The sequence below is a fragment of the Equus przewalskii genome, chromosome 25 (genome assembly GCF_037783145.1).
Source record: "Equus przewalskii isolate Varuska chromosome 25, EquPr2, whole genome shotgun sequence".
In the NCBI taxonomy this organism is placed as follows: Eukaryota; Metazoa; Chordata; class Mammalia; order Perissodactyla; family Equidae; genus Equus; species Equus przewalskii.
Genome location: NC_091855.1, coordinates 26,624,273 through 26,646,744, shown reverse-complemented (window position 1 = coordinate 26,646,744; position 22,472 = coordinate 26,624,273). Strand labels below are relative to the sequence as shown.

The 22,472-nt window shown below is 34.8% G+C and overlaps 1 long non-coding RNA gene across 6 annotated transcripts in view; it reads left to right on the top strand.

Moving 5' to 3' along the window:
- The window catches only part of LOC139079233 (uncharacterized), a 32,208-nt gene that overhangs the window by 2,711 nt on the left and 7,025 nt on the right, over positions 1-22,472 (top strand). For 2 of the 6 annotated variants that reach the window (XR_011532653.1, XR_011532650.1), the window contains exon 3: positions 18,160-18,376. The exons of 2 other annotated variants lie outside the window; for them this stretch is intronic. This is a non-coding gene — a long non-coding RNA (uncharacterized lncRNA). Of the gene's footprint in view, positions 1-2,711; positions 8,236-18,159; positions 18,377-22,472 lie in introns of those variants that run through there. 2 more of the 6 variants (XR_011532651.1, XR_011532655.1) reach the window with 2 other exon arrangements.

Here is a 22,472-nt window from a genome sequence, read left to right as displayed (position 1 = left end):
TAGATAGATAGATAGATAGATAGATGGATGTACACACACACACACAATTTCAGAAAACCTCTGGTAAGTACATCTATGTTTATAGCAGACTTTTGTCTTCTTTTGCATTCTCTCTTTTTTAATATCAATAATAAGGTAAGATAGGATAGTCACAGAATATCTCCCTATTACTATAACAAAAAAAAATTGTAAAGAAACTAGACCCACGATTACCCACAAATGTTAGGACACAATAGTTAAATAAAATAGAATTATCTAGAGTTAAATTGACACATTGAAAATAAGATGACTTATAGGTTGATGGACTTGTCTGTTTTGCTGGAAATATGTTATTTATTCATTCACTTAGCAGATATTTAATGTGGTTCCACTATTTTTGAAACATTGTTTATGATCTGGGAATCAGAGAAAGTGTTAAAGAAGACAAATAAAATCCCTGATCTCAGGGTGATACAAATTTATTGAGGGAAAACTTCTTGTGCATGATATGTAGTATCTAGTGACAGACCAATGCTCCTGTTGAGAGCAAACACAATAAAAAAACAAAACAAAATAAAACAAATTACTACATAGAATACAAAAATATCCATTTGAGGACAGCAGAAAGCTATAGATATGATGAGAACTGGGAACTGGATGGGCTAAGATTCCAGAAAAGGGAGAACCTCAAAAAGGTGATCTGATCATGTACAGCCACTTTTCTCCTTTGGGCATTTTCTAATTATGGGTATGGGCAGAAAGCTGAAAATGCATCCACTGAAGGTTGCTGCCAGTGTTCAGAACAAAATAGCAAAATTTTGGACAGAGACTCGGAAGAGTGAGCTTAAGAATATAGATAGCTGTCCTAATAATAATTGGCCATATTCTGGAGCAGCATAGGTTGTAAGGCTAAAACCCTAAGAAAGATTCTAAAAAGAAGAATGGAGCTTTAAACAGTGTCCTGAGACAAAGATTAGCGTTTCATACTTATCAAATATTAGAGGCTCTGAAGAAAACAGGCTCTCTGGTGAAAATCAGGAGGGCCAGGGGATAACATGGGGGATACTGAAGCTCACCACAAGAACAAGCTGGCCACTGTTCAACACTGTCTGTGGCTGGATTAATCTAACGTAAGCAATTGTCACTCTCTAAGTGTAGCAAAGGGAAGGCAAACTTCTCTCTGGGAGAAGACTGCCTTGCCATATATTTTTCATAAATGATTTCAGATTTAATCAGAAATTACTTCACATGTCACAACATAGGCAACATGCCTAAAATCTAAGAGAAACATCAGACAACAGAGGCAAACCCATACATGTTCCAGATATTGGATTTAATCATAAGGGATGGTATACTTATGGTTAAGATGTTTAAGAATACGGAAAAAACATGAAGATAAAGATGAAATATGGGGAATTTAACCAAATAATGGTAATCTTCAAAACAGTCAAATGGGAATTCTGGAATGGAAGTATGGTTCAATATTTTTAAATTAATCAATGTAATTTGGCATATCAACAGACTAAAAAGAACAAGCAAAGATCGCCTCAAAAGATGTAGAATAAGCATTTGGCATTATTCAACATCTATTGATAAAAATGTTCAGGAAAACCAAAATAAATCTGATCAAAGGAATCTATACAAACTTGCAATTAACATTATGTGTGAGAGTAACAAGGTAACAATGGCTCCTCTCAACACTCCTATAAAATATTGTGCTGGAAGGCTTATGCAATGCAATAAGCCATGAAAAAGAAACAGTATGCAGACAGATTAGGAAAACAACAATATTTTCCTCATTCTCATGATGCTATGTCTACATAAAAAATTCTGAAGAATCTACCCAAAAGGGTACACCATTAACAAGGAATTTTATTTTTATGTTTTTGGTCAGGAAGACTGGCTCTGAGCTTACATTTGTTGCCAATCTTCCTCTTTTTTGCTTGAGGAAGACTGTCACTGAGCTAACATCTGTGGCAATCTTCCTCTGTTTTTTATATGTGGGACACCACCACAGCATGGCTTGTTAAGTGGTGTGTAGGACCATACCTGGGATCTGAAGCCTAGAACCCTGGGCCACTGAAGAGGAGCACACAAACTTAACTACTACTCCACTGGGCCAGCCCCAACAAGGAATTTTTTTGTGATCACAGGATACAAATTAATTATTCAAAAATCAATTGTATATCTATTTTGGTAATCAACAATTGGAAACTGATTTTTTTTTTAAAACATCATTTACAATAGCTCCAAAAAACCCATGAAATATTTACATGAAATCTAACAAAATGCATGCAGGATTTGTATGATAAAATCTACAAAACACTAATGAAAGTAATCAAAGAAGAGCTAAGTAAATGGTGAGAGATGCGTTGTTCCTAAATTGGGAGACTTAAGATTATTAGGATGTTAATTCTTCCCAAATTAACCTAGAGATTTAATGCAATCTCAATCAAACACCAGCTAAAATGTCTGTCTTAAAAATGTATTTTATTCTAAGTCTTATATGGAAAGGCAATAGACTGAAATAGCCAGAACAATCCTGAAAAAGAAGATCAAATTTGAAAAGCTCACTAAACCTAATTTTAAGACTTAGTATAAAGTGACAATGATTAAGACAGTATTGTATTGCACTATATAAAAAATTAATCGTTCCAAATATAAGATGAAAAATTATTTTTAAAAAGTTTTTTTTTTCTGCTTTATCTCCCCAAATTCCCCCTGATACACAGTTGTATATCCCAATTGCAGGACCTACTAGTTGTGGCATATGGGACGCCACCTCAACATGGCCTGACGAGCAGTGCCATGTCCGCGCCCAGGACCCGAACCAGCGAAACCCTGGGCTGCCACAGTGGAGCACGCGAACTTAACCACTCAGCCACGAGGCCGGCCCCTAAAAAAGTTTTAAAGACAACCTAATAGAAAACCCTTACAATGTTAGATTAGGAGTATGCATATTTCTTAGATGCTATACTAAATCATGGTATACACCAAACAATGATAAATTTGAATTCATCAAAATTGAGAACTTCTGCTCTTTGAAAGATGCCATTAAGAAAATTAAAAGAATACACAGACTGTGAGAAAATATTTGCAAATTACATATCTGATAAAGGACTGTATCTAGAATGTATAAAGAAATCTCAAAACTCAGTAATAAGAAAATAAACAACCCACAAAAATAATGGGCATACAGTTTGAAAAGATGCATCATCAAATCCATATATGGATAGCAAACAAGCTCATGAAAATTTTCTTAACATCGTTAGGGAAATGCGAAGTAAACCCCCCGTGTGATACTAATACACACCTGTTAGAATGGCTGAAAAACAACAACAAAAGCAACACACATTGACCATATCAATTGCTGAACAAAGTTGCAAAACAAGTAGAACTCTTGTATATTTCTGGAATGAATGCAAAATGGTTAAAACTACTCTGGGAAATCATTTGATAATATCTAAATAAAGTTAAACCTATTCTTATCACATGACCCAGAAATCCCACTACTAATTATTTACTCAAGTGAAATGAAAATGTATGCTCACGAAAAAAGTATGTGAATTTCTATACAGACTTTATTCATTATTAACAGAAATGGGTAACAACCCACATATCCCTCAATGTTGGAAGAAGCAACCTGTGATACATCCACACCATGAATTGCTACTCAGTAGCAACATGCAACATCATTTCTTGATTTCACATGCGTTGTGCTACGTGAAGGAAGGTGGACTCAAAAAACTATATACTGTATAATGCCCTTTACATGGAATCTGTAAAAACAAAATTATTCAGACAGTAAAAAGATTAGTGTTTGCCAGAGATGTAGAGGGATCTTCGACTCTGATCAGACATAGAAAAATATTTTGATGTTATATAAATGTACTATATCTTGATTGTGGTGGTGTTTACATAACTATTTGATTTAGCAAAATTTGCAGAAGTGTGCATGAAAAATGATGGAACCCATTGTATGTAAATTATGTCTTAATTTATAAAACCAAAACAAATAAACCAGTGTAATTTACCATGTTTATTGACAAAATGGCTATCTTAATAAATACAATAAAAGCATTTGATAAAGTTCAACGATTATGAAAGATTAAAAAACAAAACCTCTCAACATACCATAATTAGAAAAGCCAACCTTGAAAAGCAGTAAACCTTGAAGAATTACATATAAGACAATCTGTATTTTAAACGACATCAATCAAACTAGTAAAAATACAGCAAAGTGAACAATTTAATATAATAGACTCCACAGACACTGTTCCCCACACATATGATAAACCAAAGTGCGGTGGAGAATGAATGGCCTTTTTATAAAACGATGCTGGGAAAACTGAATTTCTAACCCAACTGCACATCTTACATAAAAGTCTATTTCAGGTAGATTATAAATGTTAATGTGCAAGCAGAACAATAGAGCTTTTAGACTAAAACATAAGAAAATATTTTTATGACCTGAGGTTGTCACAGACTCCCTGTAATAAACATGAAATGCTAACAGAGGAAAAAAATGTAAAAGATCAATGAAACCTTATTAAAACTAAGAATATCTTCTCATCAAAAGACAAGATTAAAAAAAAAACTAAAAGTAAGCCATGGATTGAGAGAATATATTTTTATGACATAAGGTTGACACAGAACTTGCATTTAGAATATAAAAAGAAATCCTAAGAATCAATATTTAAAAGACAGACTGATAGATAAATGGGGGACAATTTAACAAGCACTTCATAAAATAGGATTCATAAATAGCCAAAGGACATGTTTAAAAAGAGGTTCTCAATATAAATAATCATCATGAAAATAGAAATTCAAAATAAAATGAGGTACCTCAAATTCCAGCCAGGATGAAACAATGAGACAGCTTTGCAGTCCCACTATAACTAACTAGAAACCTGGAAAAATATTTGAAACGACTATTTTCAACCATTCTGCAACACATAGCACAAGAATGTGATCCCTGAGAGGAGGAGAATATTGGGAGAGAAAACTAAGATCCCTTCAGCTTTCCGTTGGAAGGCAAATTCCAGACCACGACAAAAGGCAGGGGATAGCCAAAGACACAACATAAAGAAACCTAAAAGCAGCCGCCCAGTGGTCCAGCAGTGAAGTGTGCACGTTCCACTTCTCGGAGGGCGGGGGTTCGCGGGTTCAGTCCCGGGTGCGGACATGGCACCGCTTGGCACGCCATGCTGTGGTAGGCGTCCCACATAGAAAGTAGAGGAAGATGGGCGGGGATGTTAGCTCAGGGCCAGGCTTCCTCAGCAAAAAGAGGAGGACTGGCAGTAGTTAGCTCAGGGCTAATCTTCCTCAAAAAGAAATAAAAAGAAAAGAAAAGAAACCTAAAAGAGGATGAGACATCTGGGATTTGTGGACAGATTAATAGAAAAGAAGACACTATGCAGAGAAAGAACTCCAGAAATCTTTACAATGTTCCCTTGACTCTAGCAGAATACTACATGTTGCATGTTTAGGGTGAAATTGCATAAGGTTGAGCAGAAAGCTGAACTACTCCAAGACCTAACACAAGCTTGGAAGATACACAAATTACCCAAGTACAGAGACCTCATGGAACCCCTGGAACATTCAGTATAAATCATAGAAACGTCATAGCTTAGTAACAGGGCAAACTTAGCCTTGGAGCAGCATTTCTCAATCATGTCACTATTGACACACAAGCCCAAATAATTCCTTATTCTTGGGGGATGCGCAACATATTATAGGGTGTTTAGCATGATCCCTGTCCTCTTCCACTAGACACCAGTAACACTCCTCAGTTGTGACAAGCAGCACTGTCTCTAGACATTGCCAAATGTACCTTGTAGGGCACAATCACTCCTGGTTGAGAACCATTGCCCTAGAGTAAAGCTTATCCCAGACCTAAAAAATAAAACTTTATGCCTCAACAAGATCAAGTTCATCCACAAGAAACTTAACTGCCTTCCATTAAAACAAAATTAAAATTAAAGGGAGTTAGTAATGCACAACAAGGAACAATGGAACATTCATAGGGTCTAGCATTCTGTCAAATTACTAAAAATGTGAAGAAGTACAAAATTTTGACCAATAATCAGAGGATAAGAGGTCAATAGAAACAGAGCAAGAAACGACAGCTACCTTTAAGAAATCAAATGTTATGACTATTTCACATTTCACATTGTGGTAAACTACATATAACATAAAATGTACCATTCTAACAATTTTCAAGTGTTCAGTTCAGTGGCGTTAAGTACATTCACATCGTTGTACAACCAATACCTCTCCAGAACTGTTTCAACATCCCAGACTGAAACTCTGTGCCTGTAAACAATAACTTCTCATTCCATTATTGCCCCAGCACATGGCAACCACCATACTACTTTCTGTCTCTGTGGATTTGACGACTCTAGCTACCTCATATAAGTGGAATCATACTGTATTTGTAATTTTGTGCCTGGCTTATTAAAAAAGCTTATAATTGCATGAATCACAAACTGACAGAACTGAAAAAAGAAACAGACAAATCCTCAGTTATAGTTGGAAATTTCAAACTACTATCTTAGCAATTGATAGAGCAGAAGTAAAAAAAACAGTGGACTATCCAAGACCCACACAAAATTGTTATGACTTGATTGACATCTTAGTAACACACAACCTCAAACACTGCAGAAATATATTTTTCAACACATTCCTTTTTCAAAACACATGCAACATTCATCAATAAAGTCAGTATGCTAGTCCAAAGAAAATAATTCTCAATACAGAGTATTGATTATATATAGAATATACACTCTGTCTTTTAAAATAGTTATTTTGAACCGTAATGGAATTATATTAAATCAGCAACATAAAAAGATCTCCAAATAAATAGAAATTAAACACATTTCTAAATATTACATTACAAGATATATGAGAAAATATGTTAACACAATTAAAATTAAACCACCATATCATTATTTATGGGGCTCAGCTAAGGCAGTGATTAGAGACAAATTGATAGCTTTAAATGACTATATTGGAAAAGAAGAAAATCTAACATCAAATCTAATGTTCCATCTAAAATAGCTAGGAAAGGAAAACTTGCAGCAAACGAAATAGAAAATGGACAAAAAATAGAATGAGTCATTGAAACCAAAGATGACTTTTTTAAACAATGATGAAATTGATGAATTTCTATATACTTGATACGAGAGCCAGAAAGAGAGAGAAAGAGAGAAAGAAAAGAGTGAGACTAATGAATTAACAATGTCAAGAATAAAAGAGAAGACATCATTACACATCCAACAGATATTAAAAGGATAGGGGAATATTATGAATGACTTTTTCTAGCTAATTTGATAACTAAGACAAACGGAAAATTCTTCAGACACAAAATACCAAAACTGAATCAAGAAGAAATAGAAAATCTGAACAGCCCTATATGTATTAAATATAACCTTCTCACAAAGAAAACACCAGTCCCAGAGAATTTTCTGAAGAATTCTATCAAAGATTTAAGGAAAGAAATAGTATCAACCCCCATAGGCACATTCACAAAATAGTAGTGAGAGAATAGGTGACAGCAAACTGGACAAGGACATAATGATAAGACCCCTGACGAATTTTCTTCATGTACATATAGGAAATAATCCTTTTAAAAAATAACAAAGCAAATACTTTAATCTGTAAGAAGTTAATACATAATAGTCAAGTGAGGTTTATCACAGGAGGGCAATAAACGGAATTCACCTCGTCAACAAATAGAGGAGAAAAAATGTTTTCTGATAAATATAAAAAACGCGTTATATAAAATTCAGTGCCCATTTATGATAAAGAGTATGAATGGCTAAAAAATATCTACAAAATCCTATAGCTAACTTAATGGTTAAAAAAATGAATGTTTACTCCATGGGATTGGGGACAAGCAAACACTGTCTACTCTCACTATTTCGATCCACTATTATTCCGGAAGTCCTAGTGAAATAAGGCAAGGAAAAGAAGTAAAAGAAAAATGAATTGGAAAGAAAGAAAAACAACCATCTTTATTTGTAAGCAACATGGTCACGTGGACCCTCCTAATATATCTATATAAAAGCCACTGGAATTGACTATTTAATATAGCATTTGCTCAGAATACAAGGTCAATATCCAAAAATCAAATACATTTCTATATACTAGCAACAATGTACAGTGAAATAAAAGTGTGTAAAAATTCCTTTTATAATAGCATCAAAAATGTGAAATCAGGAAAACTTTAATAGCACATACACAAGACCTGAACCATAAAAGTATAAATTGAAAAATAAGTTTTAAAAGAATTAATTAAATAGACTAATATAACTTATAAGATTGAAAAATTCAATTTTTTGATTCCAATTTTCCCCAAATTTATTAATTTATTATACCAAATCTCAATTCAAATAACAGCAGTTCTTTTTTTATTGTTTTTAAACTGATTCTTAATGTTATATGAGATTGCAAAAGAATTATAATAGCAAAAATTTAAAACAAAATTGAAGGACTTGTAGTGTCTGAGCAATGCAGTAACCAGTGCAGTGTGGTAAGAGTAAAGAGATTTATATCAGTACAAAAGAAAAGGGACCCCAGAAATAGATTCCCTCATCCATATGTTCGTTTGAGTTTTGATCAAAGTGCCAAGGCAGCTGATTAGGGAAATGAATCACATTTCCACAACTGGTGCCCAAAACAGTTGGATATCTACATGAGAAGAAAATGAAACTTGATCGCTACCTTACACGATAAGCAAAAGGGGGAAAAAAAAAACAACAAATGAATCTAAAATGATCTAAAAGTAAGAGCTAAAACTATAAAATTTCTAGAGGAAAATGTAGAAACAGCCTCACAAATTGGAGGTAGGTAAATATTTCTTAAATAGACACAAAATACACATTTCATCAGAGCAAAAAATTAATAAATTAAAGTTCACCAAAATTAAAAAGTTGTGCTCTTTGAAAAATACTGTTAAAGTAATGAAAAGCCAGCGCACAGAGTGGAAGAAAAATATTCTCAATTCATTTGTTTGATCAAGGACATTTGTCCAGAATGTATAAAGAACAATTACAAATCAATATTTAGAAAACGGTCCAATAGAAAATACCTGGAGAGGTAAAATACAGCATGGTGACTACAGTTAATAATTGTTTTGTATATTTGAAAGTTGCTAAGAGAGTAGATCTTAAAAGTTCTCATCACAAGAAAAAATAGTGTAACTATGTGTGATGATGGATAAAAAACTAACTCATTTTCTATGTTCTCTGGTTTAAATGAGAAACACTGGATCTCAGGACATTAGGATGCATAAAGGAAAAGAGTTACAGATGTTATCATGGCAAAAAGTCATACCTGTAATAGTGAACTCATGGAATGCAAACTCTGTGCCAGGCACATTTCTAATGCTTCATGTATATTAACATACTACAATCTCACAAGGACCCTAATATCACTAAAACTTTTCACATGAGGAAAATGAAGCACAAAGAGCTTAAACTACCTATTTAAGGAAACAGAACTTAAGTCGAAGAGCCAGGATTTAAACCCAGGAAGTCTGGGCCGTTAACCACCATACTTTCGACTCGTGCACATACCCAAGTCCCAGAGGATTGATTTGCCTAATGTAATTGTCCGAGGTTACATTTGATCAAGACTATATTTCCCAAGCAATTCCTGTTTAAGTCTAGCCTAACAGTTCTATCTGTGTTGAATACATTTTCAAAACAAGATAAAGCTACTGCTGCTTCCGGGGTATCCTGAGAATACAACACCATTTCAACATTTCCCAAGCATCTGTCCAAGTTTTTTGACTGGACTCATTCTCGCTCTGTTAAATATGACTTGAAACGAGCCAACATTTGGTTGGAGTTTTGAATTACTTTTTACTTTTACAAAGATTTTATCTTCCCAATGTTAGTGTACAGGAAAGGGATTTTACTGTAATGGTAGTTTATTATTACATTTATTTAAATTTCAACTGGGTTTAAGTAACTGGAAATTTAATTTTCACTATAGATAGTATAATTGGTGAATGATATTACTTTATACTGACGTCTGTATGACGGAATGGCCAACTCCTATGGTTTGGATAGGAATGAACTGCTAAGTATATTTGTACAAAGAAGTCTAATGTTTAAAGCAAAAGGATTACTTTTAAAGATTCTAAGAATGTAAAAAAAGCCCCATAGAGATTGATTCAGGACAATTCTGCTTCGCCAAAACCAGAAACAGAAGTAAAATTATCATTATTCAATGGAAATTCTAGACCAGACCACAAACCAGATACATTTTTAGTCGTGCAAATAATATTGTAATGCATTTGGGAGTTATCATTTAAACAGCTAAGCTTTTATCCTCTGATTCACTCTTCACATCTGTTTTAACAATTTCAAATGTATGATAACGAAACAGCTTCAGGATTATGCTATTGTCACTTTAATTCAGGTTTATTTTAAGTATAGTTGTTTGTTCTAATTTAATGCATAATTTTTGCGATTAGAATTTGAGTAGGGTTAATTTTTATTCTCTACAGAGTTTTATTGCTTTGTTATGTCTAGACATGCCACACATCTTCCACAATAAACATTTGAGTTTGACTTCTTAATGCTATGGAGATGTCTACATCATTTACAATGTCTTAGTAATCCACCCATCATAATAATGTCAAGTAAAATTTATGATCCTGGTGCTACTTCTGGTGACAACATTATGAAAACAAGATTAACCACAAGAAATCCATTCATGGCAAAGGAGGTAAGACCATCTTCTGTCCAGAAAGTAGTCTGACATATTTGCATTTGTATTGAGAGCTTTTCTGCAATTGGTATCATATGCAAATTTCTTGTCTTAAAGCTATCCAAATATGAGAATGGTAATGTCTTGATCTCTATTTTTCCAGTAAGATTGTGTGTTTTAAAGGAGAGCTGAAGAACATGAAAGACAGTTTGTAATTAATAGCTGATTAAATATAACTCCTGAAGCTTTAAGGGAAATTCGAATTGAATATTGGCATTTGTTATATGAAAGTTGTGATAAACTTAGGTATTAAATTTTTAAATCATTCACAACGAAAGATCTCATATCAGTTGGAAGATTTTCAAGGTTGCTTGAAGGCTTTGTTTTTAATCTAGTGATATTTCTGTAACAGTATATTCTGCTTAGAAAGGTGTCACTTGTACTCATCCACACGAGGACTGAATTCCCTCTCAAGAGACAAGTGAAAAAGCTACCTACTGTGTTTATGTAAGAATAGGACTATCTCCTTCTATCCCTGTGACTCTGCTTTAAAAATTAAAAAGAAAAAATCACAGAGTTATTGAAGCAGTTTCCAGAGACTAGGTTTTTATTTGCCTGTAAATCTCACAATTGTATTTACAAAAGATAGTCCATTATTTTAAATATCAATATTTGCATTTTAACAGGATTATTTATTGGTTTGGCAATGGGAGGGGGTGATGGCATGAAATAGATTGGAAAGCTGACAGGAGAGGGAATACAACAGAGAATAGGAGGCTTCTGGGAGGCTTGAGTATGAAATACAATTTCTGGTTTCATAAGTTCCTCATTAAAAAAAAAAAAAAACCATAATGGCAAGAATGAAATGGCCTGGATTGATTTTTTTGGAAAAGAGTGCTCACTTGTAAAAGATAAGAAGTTTTTGAAATAAAATAATATTGAGAAACTTTTCTCATTTGAGCCAGTTTGCTACCTGATCCACACCCAGGTATTGGAAAGCATGGGTTGAACAGAAAAACACAAGGTTATGGACTACGTGATATTGGGTAAAATTTGCAATTAGAACAAGAACAGATGTTGAAGCAATGGTACAAAAGAACCTTAAAATTACCTTCATGTCTAGCACATCACACAAACAGCAGGTGTATTTTATTCTTAGTATTTGCATATTGGTTCTCCACAAGAAATTTCCTGAAAGTTTAAAAAACATGGACTATATTGAAGTGGAACATGTAAGCTGTTTAAATGAGCAATTTGTTTATTGTAAGGCCTTAATTGGCATCTGGGTATTGCACATAAGTATCAGCAAATAAGCATTCATCTTGCTGTACGTGAGATCTTGTGCCAGACGCTGTGGGAGATTCAAAGATAAGTGACATTTGGCCTCTCCTCTTGCTGAATCTGCACTCTGCTTTGGGCCAAGAGTCATTTGTGGTTAGTACCTTCAAGTCAATTCCGACTCCTACCGACTCTGTGTACAGCAGAGCAGAAGCCTGCCCAGTCTTTTTGCACCGTCGTCTCTTCTGCTGCTGCATCATACAATGGTCCACAGCTATTCATATGGTTTTCATAGCCAATTTTTTCAGAAGTGGGTGGCCAGGTATTCTTCCTAGTCTGTCTTAGTCTGAAAGCTCTACTGAAACCTGTCCACCATGGTTGACCCTGCTGATATTTGAAACACTGGTGGCATAGCTTTCAGTATCATAACAACACACAGCCACCACAGTATGACAACCAATGGATGACAGACGAATGGTTTGGTTGCTTGACCGGGAAATGAACCCCACCGCAGCAGTGGGAGTGCCAAATCTTAACCACTAGACCACCAGGGCTGGCTGCATGAGTCATACTAACACACAAGTAAGAAGTACCATATCTCCTACGGGATGTTAGAAAAAAGATCACTGTGACCTCTGCTGGTGAGGAAAGGCTTTGTGGAGGAAATCAGACTTGACCTATATCGTAAAAAATTGGGCAGTAAATAATAATAAGTCATATGCTATAAAATGTATTATTGGTTTGAAAGCACTTTACTTAGGCATTACCTCATTTATCGCTCACAACTGAGGAACAGAGAGCAAGCAAATTTGTCACGGTCAGGATGTAATTGCTGTTAGGAGAACAATGGAGTGCTCTCATTAGAAGGGAAAGCTGGGGTCAGATAGAAAAGGGCCTTAAATCTCAGAAGCTATAAGTTTGGACTGTGTGTTTTAAGCTATTGAAGGATTTTTGTCCTGTATGTGTGTATATGTACATAAAAGTATCTTTGTCTTTCCCAATAGATAGATAGATAGACAGATAGTAATTTGAAATTGGGGTTGTTTTTCCTTAGATTGATTGGCTGATTGAGTTCTGCAGGTTTCTCTTTAAAGCTCAGTATAATATAGAATACTCAGAGTGTATCCTTGCACAATTGCCTGATCTGGAAAAGCATCTAGGACTCTTCTCGTAACCGGCATTCTCAAGCTGGAAGCAGCACTTAACCCATATAATTTTACAGTTATTAGAAATTCTCTCCCCATAGGGATCACGTATGTATGAAGTGTTTAGCTGTGGAAAAGAAAATATCAAAAATCCTCTTGGGCAAATCAAGTGTGTGCAATAAGGAAATACTCAGGTAAAAGCGGTCTAGAGGATTGAGGTTGCTCCATGAAATGAGAAAATTGCACAGCCTTAATTCAAACTCTCTCCTTTAGAATTTATTTTACTCCAGGATATACAGTGAAAAATCTGCCATTGAAGCTAGCAGAGGCAGTGAGAAATTAATGAAATGACCTCCAGTTAGAATAAAATGAAGAAAAATAAGTGGCATCTGTTAAGAGCACAGATAATTACCTGAACTTTGCAACACTTGACAAGTATGTATGACCCATAATAACTATGTCTAGTGACGTAAGGGAAAGCTTTTGTCTTCCATGAGACACAATGAGTCTGTGCCTTTCTTAGTCTACAATTTTCATATTTTTTTTCCTATATGGTATCACATTACATTGAATAGATTATAAATACTATTTTGGGCTGACATGATACAATACCTTTCAGAGTCTATAAGACATCAACCCTAATCTTCGACCATGATGGAAATGCTAATTACATCATCTAAATAATGTCTATGTGATATCAATATCATTTATCATGCAAACATTTATGAAAGATTAAAGTACATGAAACTTAGTTATAGGAAAGTTTAGTCATAAAAACCCATGGCAAAAATAAAGTTGCTTTTACGTAATTGAAAACATCTGGATGATTTCCAAGTAAATTCACCAACAGGGGGTTAATCTTAATATGCCCATACTTTGTATTGGGGAAAGGAGAATCAAACTTTATTATGTATTGTGTTCCAGGCTACAGAAAATATTTTAGTTTTAGAAAGCACTTTAGAAAATTTATTTCATTTACTAGTCAACTTCTTTTTTGGAAATATATGTTCATATTACTGTTTTAAAGATGGGACATTTAAAATTCAGAGAGATTCAAAGACTTACTGAGGTTCATGCATCGAGTTAATACCAAGTCAGTGTTCTTTTCAGACTTCATGTTACTTTCTTGTCCTTACTTTATAATCCTCCTTTGTTTTACTACTCCGATCTACCACAGAAATAAAATATCACACGTATAATCAGATCCCCAGGACTCTCATGCTGTCCCCATGACCTTTCATTTCCAAAACTTATCTAGAGTAAAATTCTATTAGTTTTCATTTCAGTAAGTTATAAAAGCTGCCCACACCTAGTCACATGTGCCTGTATAGACAAATGGAGGCCTTAACAGTTGACCCAAGGACATAAACAGGTAGTGGAGAAATAAATATCTTCTGGTAGAATTTGAGATTGGGTGATATGCCTTCAAAGAGGTGATTCTGATTTGCGGAAAGATATTGCTTATGACTCCTCAAATTATACTGAGTAAAGAGCTTTGATTATTGAAGGATACTGGTGTGATTTTACTTACTATATGCAACCACAGAAATTGGAGGGCTCTTTTATGGAATGTGCAATACTAAAAGAAAAGACAATGGTTTATGTAGTGTTTTAAAATTTACTGAGGTTTTTCACTTACACTTTCAGAGTTGAAACTAAGTATAGTCAGGCAGGTATTCCTATTTTCTCCATTTTAGAGAAAACAAGCAAACAACCCACCCAACTCCAGATGGTGAAGGACCCAGCCCGGTGCCCGAGTGGAGAGCAACATAGCCAGGCCTTACTCCATTTTTGGTTCTTTCTAACTAAGGCACTACTTAACCCCACCAGTCCTTTCCCCACAACTGAAATGAAAATGCAGAAAACACTACTCTTGCTTCTGTCTTTGGAACCATCACTGCCATTCATGCTTTTTCATGGTTACAGGGAATTGTTCTGATTTAATTTCTATCTAAGATGCCAAGGAAACCACTGTAAAAAGCATTCAAGATGATGACATCAGGGTTATAGAGAGCAGTTATTATTGTCTTTGTCTTCTATTGAATGGCCAATGAGAGGGGGATTCAGTCCATGTGTGGTAATTTAGATGAGGTGTATATATAAAATTCCAGACTGAAAATCTTGGGAGATTCAAGAGTTAAATTTTGAACAAAATTGTAGTACCTTTTCCAGATTTCAGAATAGGGTAGTATACAAAATAAATGACCTTCCCGGGTCATTTCACTACCTTTGATAATAGGAGTGATGATAATTTATGATGTAGAATTTAGAATATTTTTTAAATCTTACTTTCTGTGCCCAGCACTTTGGGTCACTGTTTTAGTACCAATAATAATATGTTTCATTTTTAGAGGGAATTATTAACAGATAGATATTCTCATCTCTAATTTGAATGGCTAGAAAGGAACCACCTGTTTTATAAGGTATAATGAGGCTATTTTGTCCATATGAAACTATGACAGGTCAATGGCTCCTTTTCCTACCTATTTTAACTCATTTTAATCACTGCCATGACTGCAAAGTCATTAAAAGCAGCTAACAGCATTGCCCACGGTAAAATTTCTCCAATTCAATAGCAGGATGTGTAGGTTTGATTTGTGAAAAAGTAAAGATATTAGAGATTGAAATAAAAAAACCTTAACTTTCTTTTAAAAGAAAAAGCAACTGCACTGACTCTGGGAAAGGAAAAAGAAACTAAGAAAAATGAACTCTTGTGTATAGATTTGTTCTAAGACTCAGACTTTCCCATAATCCTTTTCTGTGGAAATTTCATGGAGAAGAGACTGCAAAATTATTGCCTTTAGAAAAGTTATGTGTGTTGAATAAAGCAATATGAGCAGTAAAGCAACAAAGCAAACCAGCATTTTCAGCTATAGGTAGCTATAATTCTAGAAGATTCTTAGTTATTTTGAGATTCAATTAGTTTTACATCATGACTTTAATAATTCTGACATTTTCTGACTATAAAAACAATATATAATAGCTTGAAAAATTACAAAATAAAAATAAGGATAACAAACAAAACAAATCCATTATCCTACTATTAGTATACATTCACCCCTTGGTATCTGAGGGGAATTGGTTCCAGGAGGCACTGTGGACACCAAAACCCACAGATACTCACATCCCTTAGTGGGCGGTCATATGCATGGATGTGGAACCCATGGGTACAGAGGGCCGACTGTATACACATTAATGGATTACATGGTCTATAAAGATTTTATTTTATTGCTTAACATTGTATTACTAAATGTCTTGATAGAGCATTTTTCAAAGTTTGAATCGTGTTTTCCTTTAACATAAATTAATGATTACTATATTTTTTGAGAACTTTTATTTACTTTACACTATTTTTTAAATAATAAAGCAATATGCAATCACTGCTAAAGTCATTCAAATATAGGAGAAAACAGCTCATGTTTTTTTCAAACCAGTAAATAAAACTATTAGCAGTGTGTATGCTTGTGTGTTTGTGTGTGTGTGTGTGTGTGTGTATATATGTGTGTTACAGGGTATTAAAATGAAATTTTTATCTAAGGTACCAAGACAGGAGTTAACATTCCAAAAAGAGGTAAGAGATCATGACGCCGGATTTACAAAGGAGATGTTCAAAAACCTGTTATATGTCTCTTAACCTCTCATCCACATCAAAAGGAAACAAAGGCCAGAGGTTGAAGATTAGACTAGGATTATTAGATTGTTAGGATTATTAAAGAAATTATTATGATTATTAAAGAAAGCTACTGCTGTGCCATGAGTCCTAAGACACTTGTTTTCTCTTTCCCTTTCTTCCCTTTTGACCTCAAGTCCAAAATAGAAGTTATTTAAGAGTTCCCTTGGCAATCTTAATGTGTCCCTTGTAGTCTTTCTGGCATTTGACTCCTATCTAGAAAATCTAATGCAGAAAGATAGGCGGGTTAAGTGCTATGGTGAAGCAAAAAGAGAGGTATTTGTTTCAGGCCTATGCTGCAAAGACTGTGTGAATGTATATCCTGGACTGAGAGTTGTCAGACTTAACACATAAATTTATAGATGTGAATCAAATCTGAATTTCAGATAAACAAGGATTATGTGTTTAATATACATAAGTCACATGTGATATTTAGAACATACTTAAAAATTATTTCTTGGTTTTCTGAAATTCAGATTTAGCAGATTATCGTGTATTATATCTATCATTCCTACTTGGACTAGGTAAGAGCCATTGGTGACAGAGACCCAAAGAGAGGTGGTCTTGGAGCCTAACCAAGAGGCCGCTGAGAAGGGTGAACACATTCAACAGAAACCCTTTGAAAGCACTGCGGGATGCCTGGGGACTGACCTAAGAGTAAACAGCTCATGAGAATTGACCTGCCTTCCCATGAACCAAGCATCTATAAGCCAAGGACACACAATAATAGGGACAGGAATGATTGCCTCTCTGGAAAATCCATGAAGATGCTTAGGGCAAAGTAAACTTCAAACATCTGAAACACCTGTCAAGATCAGAGAGAAAGTTAGGCTTCTTATGTGCAGATAAAATCTCTACCAAATGCTTGCAGTGCTCTCAAGTTCCAACTCATGAGGCCCAAGATATATTTCCCCTTGGTTCAGCAACCTGCAAAACTTTAGTATTCACAGTATGACTTTTGTTTGAGAAAGTATTGATCTCATGACTCCTGTTCTTAGAGGTCCTCCAGGCTGATGTCATCTATACTCCCATTTGTTTGGACATTATGGAAACACTGAATGGTTATTACACATGCAAGAAAGCACCAAAGCAACTTGGATGCTAATAACTGTATTAGTTTTCTATGGCTGCCTAGCAAATTACCACAGATTCAGCAGCTTAATGCAACACAGACTGATTATCTCAAGGTTTCTGTGCATCAGGAGTCTGGGTATGGGGTAGCTAGATCATCTGCTCAGGGTCTTACTAGGCTGCAATGAAGATATAAATCAGCAAAAATGTGAGACTTGGAGTCCTCTTCCTAGTTCCTTGCTTGTTGGAATTCATTTCCTCGCACTTGTATGATTGAGGTCCCTGTTTTCTTGCTAGCTGCCGATCAGAGACCACTCTCAGCTCCTAGGGAATCCAGGGATGGTTCACAACATGGATGTTTACTTCCTTCCAGACCAGCAGAAGTGTTTTTCTCTGACTTCCTCATCTGCAACCAGCCAGAGAAAGGTCTCTGCTTTTAAAGGGCTCACTTGAATACGCCAGGCTGCACCATGATAATCTTTCTCCTGCCCTATAACATAACATCATCATAAAGGTAATGGCTCATCATATTCACAGGTTCTGCTCTCCCACAAGAAGTTCATACAGACAGTATACACCAGGGCGCAGGAATCTTTGGGAACACCTAAGTATTCTGGCTTCCACAGTGACTAGGATAATTTAAGGGATGATTAAACAAAAATATAAAAACATTCTCAAATGAAAGTAGTATCAATTGTTAGAGATAATATTTTGTATTTATGGAGACTGTCAATAAGTTAAGTAGTAACTTTCAGTTTCTGGAAACATTGAGTATTGCTATTTAGTAATCAAGCTATCAGGCTTGTCTCTGTGAACTTAGATCACTTGATCTTCCTTAGTCTTAATTCCCTCAACTATCAACTTGGGATTTAATAATGCCTCTCCCACAGAGTTGTCCCCAGCATCAAATATAAGATTTCTTTAAAGGCTTTTGCAAACCATAAGGAATAAAGCAAATATGAGTCATTGTTATTATAATTATTTACAATTATTTCTTGTTGGAGCCCAAAACAGCTGTATATTTTGGCTTGTTTTAGTCAATCTATTTATGGAAGTAGATAGCTTTAATTTTTAATTTAAGGAAAGTTATGACATTTGGTTTTGGGTAGGCTTTTTTCTTTTCTTTTCTTCTTCCTTTTTTTTTAAAAAATTTAGAAGTTACAAAGATACTTCTGTGCTTCCAATGCCAGAGTTAGAACACAAATTTCCAGAAGCAGCATTTGTACATCAAAGGATGTGCTTCTTAAATAATTCAGCTAATTAAATTAAAGCTGCTTCAGAGCACCTTTTGGAGCCTGGAATTTTTTTGAGACCGTGTTAATGTATTATAATTGAGTCTCCGAAAGGACATCTCCAAAATACACAGGGAATGGGTGAAGTATAGAGTTAGAGTTTGTGTGCATATTAATTTTTATGACATTAGGAAAATAAATAAGGCAGACTAAACATAGGAATAAAGACCTTTTATAAACTATAAAGGAAAGTGCCATCTTTATTATTGAAAAACATTTGATTATGAACATGAAAAGCAAAAGCCAAACAAACCCTACAGCCTCTTTTATCTGCTGTGCTTGTGTTAGAGGTGGGACTGATATGCATGTAACACCTCTCCAAAGAAGAAAGAGGGAGGAGTAGGTGCAGAACACCACAGACCAAGTAATAATTAGTAAACTGGAGGAATCACTGAACCAGGATTCCCTGAGGATAAAATATAACATCAGGAAGGTCCATAAATCTAATTCAAGAAGGTTTATTCATTAGAATAGCAAAAGTACATAATTGTTAGATTTTACTAACTAATGGTACTCCCAAATATATTTTCTGAAATCTCACTTTTGAAAAAATCTATTTCCATTAATTACAATGGCAATATTTTAGTTTAGATGTGATGCCCCATCAACTTAGCAAAACCCTGGCCTACTATTTTCCCTAAGCTCTTTCTAGAAACCTAACCTGAAAAACTCCCTACAATTAAATTATTCCTTGGGCTTTCAAAATCTGTAATTGCAATGACTTCTCACAAGAGATAAATTAAAAATATAATTATTCATTGTCTTGTCAACCACATCAGTTCAACTGCATTGTCCTATAAAAGTAGGTGATAAGGAAAGTTAGATAAAATTTTTGACCTTGCAGACTAATTTATTTCTTTTAATTATGTAAATATTTTTCAACAAAGAACATTAAATTTTATACCTGGAACAAGTATAAAACTTGAAGCATTTATGTCTTTAGTCCCCATTGAATAATAACTTTGCCACTAAAAGGATTTAAAACTCACTAAAATACAACGAAGAGCTCAATGATACAAAAGGAGGAGTTTTCTATTAATTTGTTCTGTCAATTGGCCTAGTATTAATAAATAGAGAGAGAAAAAGAGAAAGAGACAGAGAGAGAGAGAGAGAGAGAGACTGAGGAAAGAGAGACTAAGTGGGCATGAAATGACAGTAGAGTCTGACAAAAAGCACACATTGAATTTATGTTGTCTTAATTTTAAAAGTCAAGCACTTCTGTAGTAATTTATAAATAAAAAGGACATTATAGAAGATAATGCCCAGAAGTGGGGCAAAATTAGAGGCAGAGAGAAGGGTCAGCAAGATAGGCAAATGTCTCAGAGAAAATATGGTATAATTAGTTTAAGAGGAATAGCATTTTTAATATTGTCCTGCTTACCAGGTTCTCCTACATTTTTGAAGGTCATGATCAATGTGATATTGTCATAATGGCTTTTACAATTACGAGCAGAACAATCTGTTGTTAATGTCTCATCAAACGTACCTCCATAGTCTTTTTACGCTAGTTGGTGTGCTCGATAAATGAGCTAGAAATTGTAGACATCAAGAGTAATTATCGTGATTCTTCATTCTAAAAAATCCACAAGCTAGTCAAGAATTGTTTGCCCAAGGATCCACATTTTAAGGAAATTTCCATAGTGGGTCACAAGATGCTGCTTTATGAGCAATTTGCTTATTTTGTTCAATGGATTGAATATGATTCAGAATTTATCAATCCATAGATAGACCATGATGAACACATAATCTGCTCATATATTAAAGCAGTCACTGTGTGTCAATAAATTTGTATACTATATGAAGCCGTTAGCATTTCCATATTTGACTTACCATTTATCATGCAAGCCATATATCCTCATTGTCCATCTGTGCTCATGATTTTCTCTAGAGAAAAATGGAATTAGTCCATTAAGTCAAGCTAAGTAAAGTTGTCCTGACTATAATAACTCACCTCTGTCTATAAAATCTTCTATACAAACCAAACTACAAACAATATAAAACCCTAAATTATGTTCTCGTGTTTCATTCCTGTCCACGAAATCTCTGCACAGGTCTAGGGAAAGGATTTAGCAATGCCAGGCAGTGGTGGAGGCTTTTACTCAAAGAGATTTCTTAATTAAATGGCTTCTAGGCTTTCCTCCAGCCCAGACATTCTTTTGATGCCCATGAGCCCAAGCTGGAAATCGTAAGCTATAAAGTAAGGAAAGGTAGTTTCAGACCACATTCTTTCTATCAGGTCTTTGTGCTCGAAACTTGCTGGGACTGATTTGATGAGGTAAGGGGTCAGGGTTGGGAAAATAAGTAACCAAGCAATCCTTCTTAACATATGGAGGCAGTCAACCTACAAAGTGGCAAAGGATATGGATACTTATTTATGTTGGGGAAATAACATTATTCAGACAGGTTTCGTTATTGAATTGGAAGATTGAAAGTTCCTTGGATCATGTCCCTCCCCTGACACCTATAAAAACAGGGACAAAAAAAGCCCCATCAGTAATGAATTGAGAAAAGGAGCACAACCTCCCACAATACACTTGAAGATGATGACCAGGAAAATAACAATGCATACAAACACAAAAGAAGAATCATTCCACAGAAGACTTCCTTAAGAGTTGACAAAACTCTGGCAATTCACTGTGTCTATTTTCTATATATTTGTCCTTATAATTGTATGTACATATATTATATCTAGAAAGATCTTAACAATATTCTAACAACAGTAATTTCTAGAATTAAAGTGATTTTTTACATTTACCATTTTCTGCATTCTTTGATGTCTTTATAATGGGCATGTAATCAATAAAGTGATTATTTTTCAAGAAATATTGAAGCAAACATACATAGATGACAGATGATAGTAGTTAACTTTTGTGGTAAAACTATGAATGGTTATTGTTTTCTTCATTATGAGGACAGAAAGGAAGCGAGAGAGAGACAGAAAGACAGAAGAAAAGAAAAGGAGGTGCAAGGAAGGAAGGAAGAAAGAAAGAGAGAAAATGAGAGAGAGAAAGGAAGAAAAGAAAGGGGCTGGCCTTGTGCCATAGTGGTTAAGCTCATGCACTCCACTTTGGTGGCCTGGGGTTTGCAGGTTCGGATCCCAGGCTTGGACCTAGCACCACTCATCAAGCCATGCTGTGGCGGCATCCCACATACAAAATAGAAGAAGATTGGCACAGATGATAGCTCAGCAACAATCTTCCTCAAGCAAAAAGAGGAAGATTGGCAACAGATGTTAACTCAGGGCCAATCTTGCTCACACACACAAAAGAAAGAAACAAAGAAAGAAAATGAAAAGAAAAATCCCTGAGACATAGAACT